Source organism: Taudactylus pleione, unplaced genomic scaffold (genome assembly GCF_031769625.1).
Source record: "Taudactylus pleione unplaced genomic scaffold, aTauple2 ptg000086l, whole genome shotgun sequence".
Lineage (NCBI taxonomy): Eukaryota > Metazoa > Chordata > Amphibia > Anura > Myobatrachidae > Taudactylus > Taudactylus pleione.
Genome location: NW_028284488.1, coordinates 25139838 through 25162155, shown reverse-complemented (window position 1 = coordinate 25162155; position 22318 = coordinate 25139838). Strand labels below are relative to the sequence as shown.

General features: G+C 42.1%; 1 protein-coding gene across 2 annotated transcripts in view; it reads right to left on the bottom strand.

Annotated features, from left to right (window-relative positions):
* SEMA3D (semaphorin 3D) overlaps window positions 1-22318 on the bottom strand; it is a 212171-nt gene that overhangs the window by 179867 nt on the left and 9986 nt on the right. Inside the window, exon 2 of one of the 2 annotated variants that reach the window (XM_088468794.1) lies at window positions 334-453. The exons of the other annotated variant lie outside the window; for it this stretch is intronic. The gene's annotated coding sequence lies outside the window, so the exon portion shown is untranslated. The remainder of the gene's footprint in view (window positions 1-333; window positions 454-22318) is intronic. 2 annotated transcript variants of the gene reach the window in all.

The window sequence follows — 22318 nt, the reverse complement described above, 5'->3', positions numbered from 1 at the left end:
AAATAGACTCCTTAACCCCTAAACAAATACAAAATGGAACTTATCTTTAATTTCTGTAGGAACGTATGATTTGTTTCATATTTGCAAGTGCAGTTTGTTATTTAATAAACTTTATTCTTGGTACAGTTTTGTTATGTTTACTAAACCAATTACAGTCAGACACTAAATACAATTTCCCATATATCAAGTAATACAATTAATGAAAGCAACATACAGTAACACAAATGTCTCAAGGTACCTATTTGTACTTTTTAAAGGTAGCATCAGGCAGGCGTTTTGAATACTAGTGTTGTACATTCTTCACGCTGAGCATGTGAATGAGCATTTTCTTACCTAAATGATTTCTCTGCAGCAGGGAACCTCTGAATGTATTGATCCTTCCTGAACAGGCAGTTTCTAGTTTCAGAGTCGGTATTCACTATTCATGCTGAGATCACATGTTCTGAAAGCCACCTGTTTGCGTAGCAATAAAGCCAATGTCATTCATCATACAACATAGGTTCAACCAAACAATACATAGAAACAGAAGTTTTGGGGTAGGACAAAATGTGAGTTTCCCATATCAAACAATTTTATATTAATAAAATAGATTTGGTCATTTGGTACCATTTGCATCGTTTTTTCTTCTAGAAGTACCAGTGGTCCTACCATACTATATGTGTGTCTCCAGCACCATCTCCTTGGTGTGTCTCCAGCCCATATCTCCCCCCATTTGTCTCTTCAGTGGTATCCCCTATGCCTCTCCAGTGCCACCACTCTGCTTCACTCCAGCACCATCCTTCTGTGTCTCCCAAGCACCATCATCCTGTCTCTCCAGCGCCAACATCCTGCGTTTCCCCAGTGGCGTCCTCCCGCCCTAGCACAGAATAGCCCCCTTCCCCTAAAACATCATCTCCCCTTAGTGCAGAATAGCCCCCTTCCCCTCACATATCATCTCCCCTTAGTACAGAATAAACCCCCTCCCTCTCAGACAGACAGATCATCATTCCTCCATCCCCCAGAATCATACAGCATAGTCCAATCTCCCATCTACCTACCCGAGAAATCAGCTAGTCTTTTAAATAATAAAAAAAAAGAATAGCCCCCCCAACCCGTCTGTTTCCTCTCCTGGCTTTCCCTCTAGTTGAATTAATTTGGTCCCTGCCCAGGGGCGGATCTTGGCTTTTCTTTTAGGGGGGTCAATTTAATAATTTGTGACTCCTCTCTCCTGTCCAGGCACCTCCCCTTTCTGGTCCCAACTCCTCCCCTGTACTGGTGTATTTAAGAAAAATATTTTTATTTTAGTGGTCACATGGATTATTCCAATTTCTGTATTTTTTATTCCTTTTTGTCGTACTCACATCCCACCCCTTATCATATGCATATTGGCATTTATTGATGCCGTATGCATGATTACTTACGCTCAGGACAACTATTCCGATAATAAGCTGTCCCATGTGAAGTTATGACTTTTGGGTTTTTAACTGTGGGCCAATGCATGCAGGGGGGAGGAGGGATCAGAAGGATCCCTCTCTGGGGATTTCTGCAGAAAGAAGCCTATAGCTTTCTATAGGCAATCAGATACGGTATGCGGCTTCCCGACTGTCAAATCCCTGCATGGGACTAAAGATAGGCATCGAAATCCCGCCACCTATCATTATCCCTGTGTCGGGATCCCGATGCCCGGCATACCGCACAAAGGTATGCCGGGCGGTGAGAGCAGACAGCCGCGAGGGGGGGGGGTAGGATGGGTGCTCCCGGGGGGGGACTTAGGGTTAGGCACTCCCCACGGGTGGGTTAGGCTAGGGGAAGGGGGGGGCTTAGGTTAAGGGTGTGGGGTGGGGGGTTAGGTTTAGGCACCCATGGGGGGAGGTTAGGGTTAGGCACTTAGGGGGATTCAGGGGTGCCTAACCTCCTAAGGGAGGGTTGGGGGGGGGAAGTTAGGGATAGATTACATACTTACCTCGTTGGGATCTTCACTTGTCTGCCTTCCCGCGTCACTATTACATCCGCCGGGCTCACGTCCGGCGGTATATGATACCGATTCCATCAGATACATGCAGGAATGCCCACTGCCCAGGAAAAGAGCACTAGAACCTGCTCAAAGTAGGCACAGGAAGGTGCCAGCCCGGGTGCCCAAATCTGCAGCCACATATCTGGGTGAGGCAGGCCAGGTTAGATATTACTTAATGTGCTGACTTGAGAGGGGGTAGTGTGGCCAGGGAGAGGGAAAGGACAGGATCTCGCCTGCTGCTGCTCCTCACTGTTATTACAGAACTCTATGAGCTAAATGTTCAGCAGCCTCCACCCCCGGCTCAGTCTAGCATGTTATGGAGCTGTGTGCACTCAGCCCAGTTCCAGGTGGTTGGGAGTTGACTGCTTACATGAAAAACATTTTGGACACTGCAGCCCTCCCCCATCACTTTCTGTTTTCAGCACAGCCTAATAAATCATGCTGGCTGATCGTAGATTTAGCTTGTGGGTGAACAGAGGGATCTTAACCTGCGTAGTGCAGGACTGATTGGAGATAGGACTGACTTTGCTTGGGGGGGGGGGGCAGTGATTGCTCCCTCTTCTCTCTGTTTCCTCCCCAGGTTGTAAAGTTACAGTTTAAAACTTCACAGCCTGGGGAGCGGACAGAGTGAAAAGGACACAATCGGGGCTGGCTAGCAGGCATGACGGACCCCCCTCCTACCTCCGTGACTTACATGCTGCCGCTGTCACGCTTCTCCTCCATATGAATGAAGCAGAGCAGCAGCACCCAGGCTTAAGAGGAAAGCAAACCTCTTTGCATGAGAGAGGCGGGCCGCTAGTTGTGACAGGCAGCCGACGGGCTGCCTGTCATGCAAACACAAAACAGGGACAGCCTGTGACGCAATTCAGGGGGCGGGGCCAAAAATAACAAGCGGCCCCTTGGACCAATCGGCCCACCGGGATTTATCCCGCTAAAGATAACGGCCATTCCGCCCCTGCTGACACATTTAAGTGAACAGGAATCTAAGGAGGCCAGTCCCTTGATCAGGATTGACGGGATCCCAGGATTTTGCCCAAATAACGCTGGAATTTGAATCCCAGGATTGGTGCTGTCAATCCTGGGATTTCCAGGATTGCAGTGCGCATGTACAGTTTATCTGGGCAGTTTAGCTAGGCACTCGTCCCAGAGCACACTACCCTGGACCGGGAAGGTTGTGCGACTGAATGACTGTGCGTAACGTCAAAGGTCACGCTGTGCAGCCCCATGCCAGCCTGCCCCTTCACAGCCGCGCCTGCCCGATTAAGCTGAGGTGAGTCAGTGAGGTGACAGTGAATGCCATGGCCACGTGTGGTGAGTGACGGTGAGTGACACAGTGAGTGACAGTGGCACTGTGTCAAACAGTGTCTGAGGGTGGTTGAGCAGTGCCTGCACCTGGACTGGAGCGAGGAGGACTGGGTGGACTGTCACAGTTAGTCACTGCCAATTACCTGTTGCCTGCTGCGATAGTGAAGTGAGTCACTGGGCTGGCTTGCCTGCACTCTCTCTGCTCTGCCAAATTGTGCCACACTGCAAGTGGACTGATTGCTGAAGCTGTGGAGGCTGTGTGTGTGCTGCACTGTTGCCGTCTCCAACTGGACTGGAGTGGAGTGGACTCAATCCCGGGTATCCTGTGAATCCCGGAATTAAGATTTTTTTTCAATCTCGAGTCCTGGGATTAAAAAATCAGGTGGATTGGCTTCCCTACAGGGAACCCTCTTCCCCTATCACTGGAGGGCAGTTATGCTCAGAAAACATTGCACTCAGAGTCTCCAGTTCTTAGTAACACCCATGTGACAACGGAGGACTGTTTCCCATTTAATAGTTTTGTATGGAATGATTTAAGTCAGAGGTTCTCAAACTCTGCCATTACAGTCCAGGGTTTAAGGATATCTATGCTTAAATCCAGATGGTTAAATCAAATTGACTGAGGTACTAATTAAGTCACCTGTGCTCAAGAATTGATAGCCTTAAAACCTGGACTGTAATGGCAGAGTTTGGGAACCACTGATTTAAGCAATATGGGCTTGATTCTGAGTAGCATGCATCCATGGCCTCATTTCCATAATACCACTGCAGGCTATATACATCTTTATGCAAATGCAACAATCCACCCATGTATGCCACAGAACTATGCACCTCCATGAGAAATCCTGTCCCGACCATTCTTTTTAAGTCCACGACACCATCATTAACATCTGGATAGGCACCCAGCACATGTTGGGTGCAGAGATCTGTCTGAACCATGCATCCAATTTCTGTCTGCATGCAAGCCTGCTTTCAAGCCCACGACACTTCCATGACATTCCCATAAGATGGAACAGTTCTGTGAGATCGCATGGTCACCACCCAGTTACCTCACAGAAATGGCTATTTCATGGGAAGGTGTGTTGACATACAGATCAATCCGTACACACTAGCGATCTCCGTATGTGTGCATACGCCTGATCCAGTATGTGTGCAGTTGGCGCTTTCTTACTTGGCACATGCGTAATAGCTGAAATCCACTTGTGTCCGGCTCAGAATCTGACCCTCTAACTGCTAGGGATTTCCCAGTTGGTCAAATATTAATGCTCATATTGACAATCTAGCAAAATCCAAAACATACTCGTAAAAACAAAACATAAATGTTATGCTACAATGCATCACAATAATGCCTTATCTTATACAGACACTGTAAATTAATATCTTTATGCAGTAATCCCACCCAGGAATTTTTCATCTATTTGGTGCACAATGTTTTAAGTCAAAAACTTAAACCTCATTTAATTGAAATGAACTTGTATGTCAGTTAATGCAGGATTAAAATTCACATCATTCAACCAGTAATATCGCAGTTTTAGCCTCAATAAGCAAAACCTTTCAGGCATAGAAAACTCATTTATTCAGACCTTTGATATAATCTATTAACATATACTAAACTGAGAGTCATGATCTGTTCATTTGCTTTCTAAAATATTGCTATCTATCTAATAATAATTATTTTAGTGTGTGGAGTATTTAAAGGAACTTATTAGCTTAAAGCAGTGAAATACCTTAAAATATTTATCTGACAGTCAACAGGAGCAAGAACAACTTTCCCTGCCTGTGACATACATTAGGTGCTATGCAGGGCAGTGGGTTAATACACACTGTGCACATGAGCATGGCATCTATTCTAAACAGTGCAGGGGAGAGTCTGGGAGTAGCGCAGCAGCTTGGGAAGTGCTGGGAACAGAGTGATGGAAATGGGGAGTGTGATGTGAGGCCATGTCCCCTTACTCTCTCTCTGCCAAGCCCCCAGATGTTGAGAGGTAAGATATAACATGATTGTAAAATAAGTAATTAGTTACTTCCTATAGACCTACCTAACTGCTAAAAACCTTCTAGATACCTGTCTGCGCTTAGTGGCAGTGTTAGGGCTCATAGGGATAGCTGCATTTTGGAGCAGTTTTATCCTGCACTGCAATAATATTGAAATAATAATGGGTAGTAATGTAACTGCTCCCACAATTCTCAGCAAGTCAGATACTTAACTTGCGTGAACCAATCAGAAATAATAATATATAGACCCCATAAACTTGATAAATAGTTGTGCTCATACCATACTTGCCGACAATCTGGCTGCCCCCTCCTGGAGGAAGCAGCCAAATCGGCATAGGGAGAGTAATGCGAGTTTGGGGGTGAGGCTGGGGGGCGTGACTGCATAATCGCATCATCACAGCTCTGCCCCTGCTGCACAATGCCGAGATTACCCACATTGTGCAGCAGGAGGAGGGGTAACAATGATTCAGCATGAACCATGTCATCGGCTCCTCCAGGACCACCCAATTGTATTGTATTGTATAAGTGGGCGGTTGCTGGGGGAAAGTGGATGCCGGTGGAGATGGCGGGGTGGTGGTGCAGAGGGGTTGCAGGGGGCTGGGAGACCTGCCTGCTCTCACAGGAGCGCCACTCGATTTTTGGGAGCCTCTCGTTCGTTCCGGGAGAGTAGGCAAATATGACTCACACTGCTTTGTAATGATTGTATGTAAAAGGAAGCCTAGCTGTTTTTATTTAGCAAAAATCTACCTTTCAGGTCATGCAAAAAAGTCATCATAGTCCTATGACAACAAAAATGTTCTGTTATGGTGGCAAAACAGCTCTGTAACTGGAAGTCTAGTTAATAGATAAAGAGCAAATGTCATGTTGTTATTTCCTTCACTCTTGTTTCTATGTTAAAATAAAGTGAGGATGAGGACTGATGTATTATCATTACTGGTGATAAAGCTAAAGCTAGATGTGATGTTTCAATAGAGAATTACATTTTCCCAGAATGAATGCTAAAATAACAAGTACTGTAGTGGGGCACAAATCTATCATTCTCAGGTAGTCCCACCTGTATTCAAAGTGATGGCTATTTTCCATCTGGCCAATCATACATATGGGAAAATTGCTATTTCTGAAAATTCTCAAATTTAGGGTTAAAACAATGTGGGAAGTGTTATTCTTGGAACTGGAACTTTATAAATGTCAAAAAAAAAATCAACTTGTTTTGAGGTTGTGTTATTTTACTGCATAACAGTTTTGAATTGACTAAACAGGGATGACCACTACATTAAGCTACATGATCCCATTGTAACGTTAAAAATAAGACATATAATGTAGTACACTTATTTATATCATAAATAAAAAATAATCTACAGATGTGCCCACATGCATCTATCCCATACATGCGTACTCTCCCGGGAGTTGCGGGAAGCTCACGATTTTTTGGGTAACCCCCCGCAACCCCGAAAGAATAGGCATATCTCCCACATCCCGCTCACTTCCTAGTGAAGTGGTCAGGATGGGGGAGATTTTAGAACAAATTTGTGGGTCTGTGTGCAGGGGCGTGGCTAAACAACACGAATTCCGTCATTTAGCCCCACCCCTCCTCGCGGACCCGCAAATTACGGGCTTTCCAGCAAAGGGGGTGGGGACTAATGACAGCTGAAGCCTGGCCCACCCCCCAAAACTGAGATGACCGGGCTGCTCCCGGAAAAGAAGTAAGAAAAGTCGGTAAGTATGATCTATAAGTCACGCCACACATAACGCGGGAGCTCAGTGTGACTTGGTCGTGCTTAGCATCTTTTTGCGTGTCTTTTTACCTTCAAGTGCATCTTATTTGCACAATGATACGACTAGATAGTACAAGCGTCTGCTGATTAAAATGATATGCAGCATGCCTATGTTCTGTGTGCGTCTGCGCTTATATCTGCATGTGTTATGCTATATTACAATGTTACAGCCACTGTTACAGCAACGTAGCGTTTCACATGCAGATATACCCGCACTTGCTCAGAGAAGATAGGTATGCATCATATAATTTTAATCAGCAGAAGTTGCTTGTGCTATCTAGTCGCGTAGTTGTGCAAATAAGACGCATTTGAATGTAAACAGATGCACAATCACATAAAGGCATAGTATGACTAGAAGGGCTGTTTAACACACGCTAGATGTATTGTGGACCCATCTGCACAATATGGAATTATTCAGTTTATGGCTGTGTAAAATGTGGTCATAATAAAATCACTTTTCCTAGTGTATAAACATGCTGCTATACTGTCCTAGTTGGGCTTGGTGGTAGAAGAGTTTATTCCTCTTTTAAAAACTGTTTGTACAAATCATGCTTGCCTACCTTTTAAATCTCCTCCCCGGGTTCGCAGCTGGGTCCCGACGGGGGCGGGGCCAAACGATTCACGGCATTAAGCCCTGCCCCCTCCGCGGCAAATTGGCGCGATTGGCACATATTTAAATAAGGGGCGGGGCTAAATGATGCGATTCATGAAGAATCGTGTCTTTAAGCCCCGCCCTGTACACAGGGACCCGCGATTGCCGCGGAAGTTCTCCCCATTCTGCCCACTTCATTAGGAAGTGGGCAGAATGCGGGAGAAGTGCCTACCCTTCCGGGGGTGCGGGGGGTTACCCGAAAAATCGGGAGCCTCCCGCGAAAACCGGGAGGGTAGGCAGGTATGGTACAAATAAGCTAACTTAATGGTAAGGATAATTGCATGATACCACCTCCATTAAGTATAATAAGCAATAGGTGCTACAGTAGTGATGAACTCAGACTTGCGCTATGGAGGGCCTGGTCTGCAGACATTGTTGCAGCATCCACAATATATGGCCTGTCCATTGCTGCATCATCATTGTCATTTGAGTTAGTCAATGTAGTAAAATGTCAATATCCCCACTGAAGTAACTGCTAAGTAGTGATAATAAAAATTTTTATCAGTTGGCATGTAATGACAGTTAGGATGACCTCTGACCCTCCCATCACTGTCAGCGATGTAACTTCCAGAGAGTCCCGGCATAACACAGATCTACATCTATAGTCTCCAAACACTTCTGTTATTTCCCATCACATACCACTGCTTGATGAGAACAAAGACACGTCTAAAAATCAAACATTATCTACAGCCAAACATGTATAAATGTATAGAAGTAAGGAAAGAGGCACATACAGTATTGTAAAGATGCACGGCCACAAACAGAAAGAAAAAGAGGTGAACACAAAAAGTACTATAGTAAATATAAAAAGAAAAACAAATGTTAATGATCTATTTAATAAAATCAAGCACTGATAAGATACATGGGGTCTATGCATTATGCCTTGAAGAGAGATAATGTAGATGGAATTAAAATACCAACAAATCAGCTCCAAGCTGTCACATTACAGGCTGTGTTTGATAAATTACAGTTAGGAGCTGATTGGTTAGTACTTTATCTCAATCCACTTTGGCTTAGTACATAGACGCCATAGACAGTTGAGGGTGAAAAGAAAGAGCAGGAAAGAGAGAGACAGGAGAAATAGAGAGAATTAAAAACCCCGTAAAGCTTAAACATTTTATTACTCAAATTATAAAATTTTTAAATTATATAATAATTATACTATACCTGCCAACATATATATCTTTTCAGCGTGATCCTTTAAACTAGTCTAGTACTGCATGCCACTTAATGAAATATATAGGCGACATGCAGAAATATTATAACAAATATGTAAATGTTTTTTGTTTGGGGCATGGTGAAAAATAAAAATAAATACGGCAAACTTACAATAGTTGTCCATAATAAACAGGTCAGTGCCCAATATATGCAGCACAGTTACTTTACAAATACATACAGTGCACCATCCAAGTTATATAGTTAAATGAGGAGTAAAACATCCCCGTATCCACTATATGCAGCCTCATGCCCCACTATTCAATACCATATCCCCTTTATACCATGCCACAATATATATATATATATATATATATATATATATATATACTTCCCAACAGCAGCTCATGGTATTTCAGGATGGGGAGATGGAGAATGTTTCAACAAATTGAGATGAACGTCCTGATCAGGGAATGGCACAAAGTCCCCTGATATAGGGACTGTCGGATTGTTGAGAGGTATGTACAATATATAGCCTCAGTGCCATTATATAGCAATCTTCATTGTATTGTGCTATTGTTATCATGAATCACGTTCATCACAACTTTTATGTCTGAGCCAAACAACCATCTCACAAAAGAAAGTTAGGCCTACCAGTGAAACAACCATCTCACAATAGAAAGTTAGGCCTACCAGTGAACACTTCAGAATAGTTTATGAACACTCATGCGTTGGTGATTATTATCAGTCAACCTCATCCTTGGAAATGTTGATAATTTAGAATTATAGTATTGAAGCCCACATATGATAAAATGATTTCACAACTTGGTATAAAAAAAAATAATTTTCTGTCCAAGGGCGGGATGCACTATCATCAATAATATGGTCAAACCCCCAGAAAATGCAGTTTTCGGGGTCTGAACGAATTTCTGATATGCAATAAGCTTTGGAAAGCAAAGCATTCTGCAGCTTGGACCCAATGGGTAATGGCAGTGCCGTATCTGGATGGCAGAGCACCCTGTGCAGCACTGATGCCCCACTCGCTCCCCCTCCTCCCCCTGAATTATTACCTTTCCCTCCAGGGGGTGGAGGGCGGGCACCTCCCCCGGCATTCTTGGTGCGCCGTGCACCACTACTGGAAGTTTGTTCCTGCAGACCTTCTGATCCGGGAAGTGTGTGGCGGGTGACCTTGGAGCATTCCACCCTGTGCAGCCGCACCACCCTACCTACGGCCCTGGGTAATGGTGTTACCCAATAAAAGCCTATGGGCTTCTTTCTGCAAAGTGCTGTGAGAGGGATCCAATCAGATCCCTCCCAGCACCCTGGGCGGAGTGCGCATACCAGATGGACTTCTGGGTCATAAACCTGAAAGTTTCTTTCAGGTTTATGATAAGCTGAAAGTTTCAGCTTATCAGAAGAGCTGTCCTTTGTGATTTTCTTCATGCATACCGGCGTTATTAACGCCGGCATGTCATGAGTGGCGGGATGCAATGCCTGAAATCTGAAAATGTTGATCAAGCTTAAGTGCTATTCTTATATAAATAACTCCAGATATTCAATCAGCAACTAAATGTAATTGGATGAAGTATAATTGGATTAGACTATATGAAGTGGATCTTTAATAGGATAGTTCTTTAAATTTGTCTGAATAAAAAAGACAAACTCACAAAAACAGTTATAGACAAAAATAAATAAATAAATAATAATTAAAATTTATATACAGTCAGGTCCATAAATATTGGGACATTGACAGAATTTTCAGATTTTGGCCTCTATTCACCACCACAATGGTTTTGAAATGAAACAAACAAGATGTGCTTTAACTGCAGACTTTCAGATTTAATTTGAGGGTAATTACATCCAAATCAGGTGAACGGTGTAGGAATTACAACAGTTTCAATATGTGCCTCCCACTTTTTAAGGGGCCAAAAGTAATGGGACTATCAACTCAAAAGCTATTTCATGGATAGGTGTGGGCTATTCCCTTGTTATTTCATTATCAATTAAGCAGGTAAAAGGTCTGGAGTTGATTCTAGGTGTGACATTTGCATTTGGAATCAGTTGCTGTCAACTCTCAATATGAGATCCAAAGAGCTGTCACTATCAGTGAAGCAAGCCACCAATAGGCTGAAAAATCAAAACAAACCCATCAGAGAGATAGCAAAAACATTAGGTGTGGCCAAATCAACTGTATTTGGAACTTTCTTAAAAAGAAAGAACGCACCGGAGAGATCAGCAACACCAAAAGACCGGGAAGACCACGGAAAACAACTGTGGTGGATGACAGAAGAATTATTTCCCTGGTGAAGAAAAACCCCTTCACAACAGTTGGCCAAATCAAGAACACTCTCCAGGAGGTAGATGTATATGTGTCAAAGTCAACAATCAAGAGAAGACCTCACAAGAGTGAATACAGAGGTGATAATATATATCACTATTTGTAACAAAGACAAATAGATGGGTAGATAAGTGATAAACATTAATCAAATAGTCCGGAATCTCACACCACGGCAGCAGCTGTTCCGGACTGCGGCTCCGGCGGACGCCTGGGAACAGGTGCACCGCCGGTACCTGCACGGGAGTCAGCGGCAGTCGGTCAGAGTTAACCCCCTGGCTGCCGATCTCTCCGTACTCCCTTCCTCAGGAAGTTTCACCCGGGCACCTCATCTAGCGCTACATTAGACTATACCATATTACAAGCGGGACGCCGCTACAACCCCATTCCTAAACACCGATCTGTCCAACTACATGACTTTGGACACATTCTGAGCTCTGATATTGAACCATCTGTACAAACAGCAGTATATCTCATTCATGATCTCCTATGCATGCCCATCTTTATTGATCATTGTATTTGATTAATGTTTATCACTTATCTACCCATCTATTTGTCTTTGTTACAAATAGTGATATATATTATCACCTTCCCTATTAATTTATTTGTTTTTGTACATTTTGTGATGTATACATATGAATTGTATATGCCCCCCCGTTTTTTGCATTAAAACCCCTCGTTGTTTCACAATCATACTGATTCTCACGGTTTATATATCAGTCCACACGAGACCATCTTCCTAGCCTAGATTAAGGTTAAGCTGAGCGCAGTACGTATATTTATTTATCCAATGACCCGAAGCATACTGAAATAGCAAACAAAGAGTTTTTTTAGGCTAAAAAGTGGAATGTTATGCAATGGCCAAGTCAATCCCCTGACCTGAATCCATTTGAGCATGCATTTCACTTGATGAAGACAAAACTGAAGGGAAAATGCCCCAAGAACAAGCAGGAACTGAAGACATTTGCAGTAGAGGCCTGGCAGTGCATCACCAGGGATGAAACACAGCGTCTGGTGATGTCTATGCGTTCCAGACTTCAGGCTGTAATTGCCTGCAAAGGATTTGCAACAAAGTATTAAAAAGTGAAAGTTAGATTTAGGATTGTTTAGTTTGTCCCATTACTTTTGGCCCCTTAAAAAGTGGGAGGCATATATATATATATATATATATATATACATACAGATACATACTATATATGGGTTGTGCTGATATCCCTACAGCATCAGGCAGATCTAGAAGGCAAGTATTATTTTTGTTGGTCTGACGAAGATTGAGAACTACCACTTGAAACCTTATACCATTGCTGTTTTAAAAGTCCTTTGAAGTCCTAATAGCCCTCACATGGTGTCATCACTTTCACTCATAGAAAGTGTTTATATTATTGCATATTCTGTATTTTGGCTGTGTGTGTAATATGGAAAGTCTGCACTCTGTCCAGAAGCAGATGCTAAGACAAATTATAATTCTGTCACCTTCTCTTTTGTATACTAAGTAACTTGAAACAATTCTTTATTAAAGCACGAGTGCAAGGTTTAGTAAATTTTTTAGCATAACTTTTTCAGCACTGGGTTTTTTCCCCAAATATAGTGATTATGTATTACTAAAATCTGATGAAGGGCGTATTCAATGAGCATCTGAGAAGTAAAAGTAATGGTACATAAGCAGATTTCTTATCAGATATGAATGATTTTTACAATCGTTATCGTTCATATCTTATGGTACATACACACGGTCAGATCTGTCAGATGAACGATTAACGATGAACGATTTTACAAACAATTTTAGACAGTATTAAAATGAATGAAATTGTCCAAATCTGACTGCAAACACATCAGATGTCAGATATCGTTATCTGACATCACATATGAACGATTTTTAAAATCGTTATCGTTCAGATCTGACACAAAATCTGACCGCCTGTATGCACCATTAGAGATGTAGGGCATGCATCGATCAAAGATGCGCGTTCCCGCATGTCAGATAACGATATCTGACATTGTCTGTATTTGCAGTCAGATTTTGATGATGTCATTCATTTTAATACTGTCAGAAATCGTTTATCGTTGGTAAAATCGTTCATCTGACAAATCTGACCGTGTGTATACACAATTACAGTATATACATATTCACATATTCAAATATATACTGTATAGGAGCTGTGAAAAAAGTGCAGTATGCTCCAGAAAAGGAAACAAAGATTGATTTCAGTTTGTCTTTATGGATCTCATCTCCTTATATACTGTAGGGCGGGCCTGATTCTGATTCCGCTTTTCCCTATGGCCATGGCATTCTATTTACTTTCCTATGCTAATGCCAGAATCCGCCAAAGGTGCTGAAAATCTGTGTGATTGACAGTGGAAGACTATCCCACTGGGATTATGTCTGCAGGCGCAACCCTCATCATTAATGTCTGCACTTGTACCATCTCCATGCTAGGTGCAAATAAACCTTCCAAACATTCATCCTATATGCGTCCAAATGCTTTTCCACCTGCGTCCGTCTCAGATTGAGGCCCACAGATTCCTTTCACATCACTGTGACATCCTCAATTACTTTCCCCCCCTATGCCATCAAATGCTAAGAGCTGTAACCCTGTTGAAGCCATACTTATTTGCCCTCTAGAGAGTTTTTGAAAAGGAGATAATGGAAGGTAAAGAAAGCTAATTAAAACGACCATCATGACTATCATATGCATGCTTAAAGATGCATATCCTGCTACATAAAGAAAATAAACAACTTTCTGGGACTGCTGCTATAAATGAAAGAAAATGTTTCTTTGCAACAAATGCACATCAAACCATAAACATTAACACACATTATTATACAAATGTAAAAAATGACTTCCTATGAGGAAAAAATTGTAATTTCCCATAGTTTAGTGTCAAGTACATTAGGGCACAAATTAAGGCTTTGGGCCCAGCAGTTGATGATCCAAGAATAAGAATGACCAGTCCATAACCTGCCTTACTGTATTATCTGCCTCTCAGTAGTATGATAAATTTACATCCAAAAGTGATATGCTTTGGTATTTATTTTTCACAGCGTCAGTAAGATTTCAACACATCAATCTTAGTTTAACAGTACTGCAATTAAAGAGTGAATTGCAATATCACAAAATCTATATGAGCTATTGAAAAATGTGTACTTTTCTGTGACTGTTTTCAATATTTCCTAACACTAAAGCACACAGTGCATGTACTCCACCCTATAAAGACATTATAAAGAATTAATAATAGCCCAGTTTAACAATAATTATTTCACATGAAACAAAGCAGCAGTTATGCTATTTGGGAAATATATTTGAAACAATTGCATTGTATAGCCTGCACACATTTTTGTTCCCTTTTCTGGTAATGAAAGGTCTCCTGTCTCCAAACTAATTGGCATAGTATCTCCATCCAGATTCTGAACGGTGTGCCTTCCATTTTTTAAGCCAAGAACATTACGTCATTCTCTTGTTTCATACCCAATCATTTTACAGTCTTATCTGTCTTTCATGGACATGTTTCTGTCTCCACGACTTTTGTTTCATCTCACTAAGGAATGACCCCCTCTGGCTACACTCTCATGTTTTCCAACTTGTTCTATTGTGATTTGAATCCGAAGTCAGATAGTATATTTTATGATCGCCATATGTTCTGTCAGAAGGATGTCATAGGTTTAATACTTTTATAGCGTGCAATGACAATTATAAAAGTGAATTACAAAAAAAAAGAAAAAATAGACATATGCTTTTTACAAGCATCAGCATTGGAGCCCCAGGGTAAATGTCAGTTTCTAGGTGGGGGTTTCTTATTGTGCATACCAAATGTAACCACGTTAAGCAATTCAGCACCCAAGTCACTGCAACTTCATGTGGATTAAATCAGTTACAGCTGCTTATCCTCTGGCTCATATCATCCTACTTCCAGAATAAGAACAATGTTAACAACAATTATCTGCCCCCTGCTTTTGCAACATACTGCTGCAAAATTAAATCTGACATATAGAACAATGCCCTGACATATGTAGGAAAAAATATTTCAAGAAATAGGTAAACATAATTGACTGAAACACAAATATCGACTTCCTTTGTGATTTTCATATACATTGCTATGATTTATAAACAACAAAAATGACATAAAAAAACCAAGGCAACAATAGATATCAAAGTATAATATAAAGATGAAGACACAAACCATAGTATCTAAGTAAGACTTTAAAAGGCATAATTATCAGAAAAATTTTATGGGAAATTCCCTGAAAACAGAAACTTTTAAGGTAACCTGCAAACATTAGGTATCCCCAGGATGCCGATGATGAGGCTGCCCATTCCAGGAGGGGGCCGGGAGCACAACCCGATTTTCTGCACCTCCCGCCCATTTTGGGAGAGTAGGCAAGAGTGCCCCACGATCAGTGGCGTCACTATGGGTGGTGACACCCAGTGCGGCACTTAGGTAATAGCAAGGGGTGTGTCCTTATGGCCATGATGTGTGCCATTTAAGGGGGCATCACACTGGGGGCTTGCCCAGCGCTTCAGGCACTGCTAGGCAGCCCCCATCCTCTCCCAGCACAGTATGGATGACGTGTGCAGTGCTGCTCAGTGACACCATAAGAGGGGGTGACACCAAAATAGCAGAGCATCTCTGCTATTTTGGTGTCACACCCTCGGATGGTGTCATCCAGTACTGTCCTTCCTAATGATACATTTGCCCAGGATGTATATCCAAGATGTTCTGCTGTGTTCCCCGTTTTGGATAGTAAAAGCAGCCCTCATAGGAATCTATGGGGTTGCTAAATAGAGAAATGTTACCAAGCTCTGGAGCTTGGCCCTGGTAGCTAACGCTCATCATCAGATGGTGTTAGCCCATGGTAGCTAATGTATCTGCATTTATTCAGAGAGGGATCATTTGAATAGTTTCCTGGTAGCCCAAAAGCAGCGCATGTTCATTAAGCTCATTGGGTCCATACCCAGAAGAAAAGTAATTGCTGTAGCTATCACTTTGATCCCAACTCTTCGCTGAGGTGGGCTATTATCGGAGCCCATGCCCCAGCAACAGTTATTTGGTAAATACATTGTTATCATTTCTTACTGCTGCAATATGCAGCGATAAGAAATTATATATAACGGGCCAAATTGTTGTTATTGGTAAATATGCCCTATGGGTAAATTATAAAATGTATCCCTATAAAATATAATTACAATATAAATGAAAATACATTAAAAGCATTGATCTGCTGAATTTACTACGATGACCTCATTTTAAATGGATCTGATTATTAAAATCATTGATCTCTATAGGAAAGGCAAATTCTCAGCACACATTGAAATTTGTTTCATACGCTGTATTTTTTTTATGGTGCAGCCAGACCTTAAAATAAATGTCACTGAGTAATGTAAATGTGCTCACTATAGAGATCAATGACTGCTATTATCAGGTCAGTGCAAGTTTCAGTCATTGTGCAGTGAACTCGGCATAGTGCTGATGAGTGGTACTTTATGATAGTTTCTGAATGAAGCCAAAATGCACCTCAAATGGTTCTACTTGTGTCAAGGGCCAGTCATGTGGATGTTTTGTTCAATGGTAGGTAGATAAAATGTATTTCCGCACAAACTAGGAGCAATGTGGAAAAATAGCCCCCATGCATGCAACCATAACTTTGCAACGGGGTCCTAATAAATTATGCAACACCACAGGCAAGATTAGTACATGTAGTATTTTTCTACATTGACTTCTGGGTGTATGCATATTAAGGGCTGGATTGAATTAGGTGTGATAATATTGTCGGCGAAATCCAGCGATATTATCGCATGCTCGTTCCCATTTTCGCCAAAAAACTGGCGAAAACAGGTAGGTGCAATAAAATAAACAGGCAAAAATAGACGAAAAAATTGGGTCATGCAGGAAATTGCGCCTGTACCCCCAAAAATGGCTGATGTATATCGTAAATTCATTTCTAAGTATATTATTGTCCGTAACAAAAGTATTTAGGGTACTTAAAAATGCATCGGTTGGCGGTAATTTGGAAAATTGTTAAACGATGGAAAGCTATTTTTTTCCAGGAAATTACTGTTCCACATTAGTTGGGGGGGCACGTTAAAATGGGTGCAAGCATATTTTTGTGTCGTAAAAGCGCACTTTTAAAAAAAACTTAAAAAAAATGACTGCTGCAACCATGTGCAATGTTTAAAACACTTGACGCATCCATATAGCCCCCCAAAATACCAGATCCAATACATTAAACCCAGTTTAAACTATTTTTTTAATCTAAAATTTTACTGGTCGTTTTTCGCCAGATTACACAAATTACGAAAAACTTTTCTGACTCACTTAGGGCCTGATTCAGCGCCGAACGCTCTGACCAGAGTGCTCGCTCTGAATCAGTGCCCTCCTCCATGAAAATGGAGTGTCCTCCTGGCCGCTCGCATAGCTGTGGGGGACCACCCACAGCATATGCGAGCGTCCATGATGATGGTCGCGATGGTCTTGACCATCGCGACCATCGGACTTGTGACGGAGACCCTGCGGTAGGGACTCGCTGCCGCAAGCCCTGGAGTGATTTTGGCTCTATCAGAGCCAAAATCACTCCCACTGACATCACTACTGATGTCAGTGGGGCCGGCTTCAGATGGTAGGCGTTCCCATGGGAACGCCTCAGTCTGGCAGGCACGTCCCCGCCACACCCACCAAAGGGGGCGTGCTGTCAATCAACATCGACAGCACGCCCCCTTTGGTGCGAGACCCGGAGCGATGGAGAGCCCGTCGCTCGCCGGGTCTCGCGCATGCGCACGACGAAGCTCCCTCCATGCGCAGTGGGGGAACAACGACCCGCTTGCGAGAGTCCTGCGCTCGCGAGCGGGTCTGAATGACCCCCTTAGTGTGCTCCCCTTTTTGCCTGTACTTTCTAATCAATTTGGGTGTAGTTAGGAGGTTTGTCCCAACTGTCCAATGCACTTTTAATGCCTTGTATGTTTGCGCGGTACTATAGCAAATTTTCAAGGAAGGAAAAGGAACTTGGATTGGCCTACTGCTTTGGAAGCGTTATGTACACCCCTGAGGATGTGGCCACACCTAATAAGATAAGTCCCAATTTATAGTTTGACAACACTTAAATGTATGCATAAAAATAAATACTGTACAATATATTTTTGATGTTGTAAATCGGCAAATAATGTACAGCTTAAAATTTTATTGCTATTCAGTACAAACTTTGTAGGTATTACAGTCAACATGCTTTATAGTTTTATAGTATAATCCTGTTTTCCACATATCATGTCACGCCCTTTAACAGTACATACAGTCAGTGGAATTCAGTGTAACGCTTCAATATTCACCACAAGTAAACTCATCAATGCAACTAGTAATTTTCAGATTGTTTCTAAAAGATGTGCTTTAAAACTAAGAAATCCCATAAGGGAAATAAACAACCAACAAAGCCCAACTTGCAATAAACACTGCCATTTACAGGGCTGCTGAGAATTACAAAAGATCTGGTCATTCCAAAGGATTGCATCACAAGAGTCTATATACAGGCTTCATAAAATTCTGCTATACAGTAAAAAAATATATAACAGCCAGAATTCTGTTTCTTATGTGGAAGTCTCCCACATTAATTTTATGTTAAGTGAAGATCATAAATGTGCCACTTTATTAATCTTTGGCCAAAAGGTTAAGAAATTAGATATACTTAGCCATTTGTGGAGGAGCAGAAAATTATAGATTGCAATTCCAAAATCCTGTAGGAGGATTTAGAAACATTTACGTGAACTCTTGAAATATGATAAGAAAAGATTTATCAAAATATTTAGATTACAGTACAAGAACAGTTCACAAAATATTGTTTAGGTTGATTTCTAAACAAATTTAACCTTAAACAGTTTCTTTACATTACCATAGAGTAGATCTAATGTATTAAGTGCATGGTAAACACAGACTTAAAGCTTTGTATTTACAACTTTGCACCTAATTGTACCACCAAGAGCATATCAGGGTGCATGCTGACTCTTCACGCACAGGAGAAGCCTCCGCAAACTAAACCTGTATCTAGGTTTGTGGAGATGCAGGACAAAGCCAACACTTTTCATTTCATGAATATTTGTCATTCTCCTAAAATGTTGTTTAGTTTTGTCTTATTTATGGCATAAGAGGATACAGTATATTAGGACTGTGGATCCACATGTTTTGCCTGATTCAGTGTTATACACAAACCCAATGTTTACCATATAATTCTGTTTGAAGATCTGCGCATGCTTGCTCGCAGTGCCCGGATGCCACAGCCTGATTGACAGGCTGCGGCCGTGTGGGGGCGGCATCAGGCAGTGTCCTAGAAAACAGGGCATCTGCCCTGTTTTCTGTGCTCAAGCCAGGGGCTGCATCCTTGTACGCAATTTCACTGGCTTCAGCTGCGTGACAACACTGGCCATCCTGAGTACCCTTAAGGTTACTCAGATGACCTTTGGACACAGCAGCGGATCACATAAGCTGGCAGGAGGTGTCTATTTGCCATATTTTAGCACAGACTCAAAGACGCAGCTACTGTGCTAGTGCGTCCATCTCAGAATCAGACCCTTTGAGGTTATACCTTTGTATTACATTGGGAAAAGTGTAACTGAAGCGCACAAAATGCCTTTCAGCAAACAAATGAGTATGATACCCGATCTCTGCCAGTTCTGATCTGGGACAAAAATCTAATTTCCAGCAAGAAACAGCCCTAAGAATTCATCCTATCCACCCGTTTATATGATTCCCAATTTAACTCCCCTAAGAGAAACAATCTAGCTAAACCTGGTACACCAGTGCACTGGGTTGAGTATGGGATCCTTGTGGTCAGGATGCTGGTGGTTAGAATATTGACAGCGGCATCCTGACAGAATCCTGATGCCTGAGGGTAAGTAGCCTAACCCTAACCCTCCTACTAAACCTAACCCGCCTTTCTCACTGCCTAACCTTAACACTCCCCCTTGCAGCCTAACATTAACCTCCCCCGCAGCCTAACCTTAACCCATAACTACACCCTAATGTTTACCATGATTACCATTAGACTTCTGACGGCATCCCGATCGTCGAGATGGTAACTAAATCCCCAGTGCATCTACTCTGAAATGTGCAACTGATGTTATCATTCCACTCAACTTCAACCACCTGCTGTTATAAACTTCTGCTCCTCAGTAAATATTGTTGTCTTGCTCCACACACCCATATGCTTTAGAGCAAATTAAGATATGCAGCAAACACAAGAAAAAAATATTTGTGCTGTTTGAATGGTATAATAAAATACTAGGTTCCAACAGGGGATACAGTCATTGATGTTACTTCAAATAATACATTTTAAAAAACATATACTGTCCTAAATGCAGAGTATTTATCTTGTGTGTCCAGTAAGATTCCTCTCCCACGTCCCCAGGTATGTTCAACTGCTACCTAAAGCTCAAATGTCTGAAATTGGGCTAGTCACCTTCCCTCCCTCCATTGTGTCCCTAGCCATTGACATTATACTCCTCTATTACTCCAATGTGCACTTGGGTGACTATGCATTGCTTAGTAAGTGCCACACCAGGGGCATGACATGAAGTTGTGGAATTGTTAGAGCTCTTACGCAGTCCGTAGGGGAAAATAAATTATGAAGACATGGGAGTACTATTCTGTCTAGTCAAGTTCATGTTCACTCAAGTTGTCCAAAACTAGAACTGCTCATGATAACATGTGTAGAGACTACATACAGTATGACTGTATTAAATGTAAGATGAGTTTATTGCCAAGTGTAAAGCTAGTCTGCATGACAAAGTGGAGGTTCTGAATCCTATTTAGTGCCATGGGGAGTACACAGATGCTGAATGGATAAAAATGTAATATCGGGAAACAATGTTGAGTGAAGTGAGACCTGTGAAAACTGTTAGCCTCCCTCTCCCTATCAGACTCTCCACCTTTCTACAAATTTTTAAACGGGCTCTCAAGACCCACTACTTCATCAAGGCCCTCCAGCTCTCATCTTAACGCACTTCATGGTCTTTCTTCCCTATCATCCCCTTCTGTGTCACGCCTGTCTGTCTGCCCCTCCCCTTAGAATGTAAGCTCTCACGAGCAGGTACCTCTTCCCTCATGTGCTTCTCTTTACATTTTGTTCTACTCCTTACTTCCCATAAGGGCACCTAACACTTGACTGCCAATGCCCTGCTGCTTATTGTGAGTGCTTTAATCACTATTGCAGCAATGTATATAAATCGTGTCCTTGTCCTGCACTGTAATGTACTGTAAGTTACTTGTTTCTTGTTCACTTATTAGTTTTATGTACTATGTAAGGCGCTGCGGAACACTTGTGGTGCCATTTAAATAAAGGATAATAATAATGTGTTCCAAGTCAATCTATGAAGCCCCAGGTTTACAGATAACAGTCAGAGAGACACCTTAATGATGAGTGAATGCAAGGGGGAGAATACAGAATCCAGCACTGTCCAGAAATAACAAGCAGTGAATATCAGACTTTGACCCTACAGTACATATCTGTACAGTACAAACTGTGAAGCATACAGTACAAACTAGATATAAAAACTTCTTCAACTGTCTGTAGTGCAATACTATGCCTGTGTCAGCTGCTAGTCAACAACCTTGTAATTAAACCTACATGCACATGTTCACTTCACCAGAGACTGGGGTGGTGAGAAATTAATGTGCACCCACAGGGCCGTAGCTAGGGTAGTGCGGCCGGTTCCATCAGGACAGGGGGCGCTGTTTGGGCCTGTCAGATTTCTGTTTATTATCATTCTTGCTTGTAGCTTCCTCTTATTTCATCCCCAGCATCTCCTGGCCTTTCCTATCTCTTCACTGGCCCTTCCCCATGAAGCCATGGGCCTTTTTTGGGTGCATTATGTCCCTTTGAAAAATGAGGGGGGCGCCAATGCTCTTTCTGGCACAGGGCACCAAAAAGTCTAGTTACGGCTCTGTGCACCCATACCACACTGCAAGTAAACATATGGCTACGCTTATGCTGTATTACAGGTAATGTATATTTATGTACCTGTGTTATGTCGACATTCATAATGTAGACAGTCATCGCGTTGACATGAGATTGTCAACACTGATGAAATGGTGACATACTCAGAAAGTTAACAAAACAGTGGATTCCGGTG